Raw genomic sequence first — 528 nt, forward strand, 5'->3', positions numbered from 1 at the left:
TGCCACTGCCAGTGCTGGAGCTGGGCGAGTTCAGCGAGGAGGACGTCTGCCGCTTCATTGACCGCAGCTTCTCCTTCTGGAAGGAGAAGGAGTCGGAGATGTCCGACACCTGAGCTGGGCGGGATGCTAAGGGCTGTGCTGCTGTGTGGCATCAGGCTGGCCAGGAACGGGCAGCAGAGGCAGCTGGGGGCAGCAGGACGCCGTGCCCGGGTGTGCTCAGTCGCCTCTGTGGCTCAGGTCGTGCCGCTGCTCAGCTCAACACAGGGCTCGTTGTTGGTTCGCGCGGCCCCAGGCCAAGGTTGCAGTGTGCCGCTTGCCGTGGCTGTGTGTTGTGCGGGGATGCAGCGCCGGGGCTGCTCTCCCCTCTGCCGTGCTGTTTGTGGTGCCGGGGTGGCGTGGGCCCCAGCGTGTCAGTGCAATAAAGCTGTAGTGTGCTGCGAAGGGCTGCCCGAGCCGCGCACTCCTTCCTCCTCCCTGCGCCAGGGGCGACGATGGCGAGCTGCGTGCCGGTGAACTCCACCATCGCCG

The sequence above is a fragment of the Chaetura pelagica genome, unplaced genomic scaffold, assembly GCF_000747805.2.
Source record: "Chaetura pelagica isolate M959 unplaced genomic scaffold, ChaPel_1.0 scaffold159, whole genome shotgun sequence".
Classification (NCBI taxonomy): domain Eukaryota; kingdom Metazoa; phylum Chordata; class Aves; order Apodiformes; family Apodidae; genus Chaetura; species Chaetura pelagica.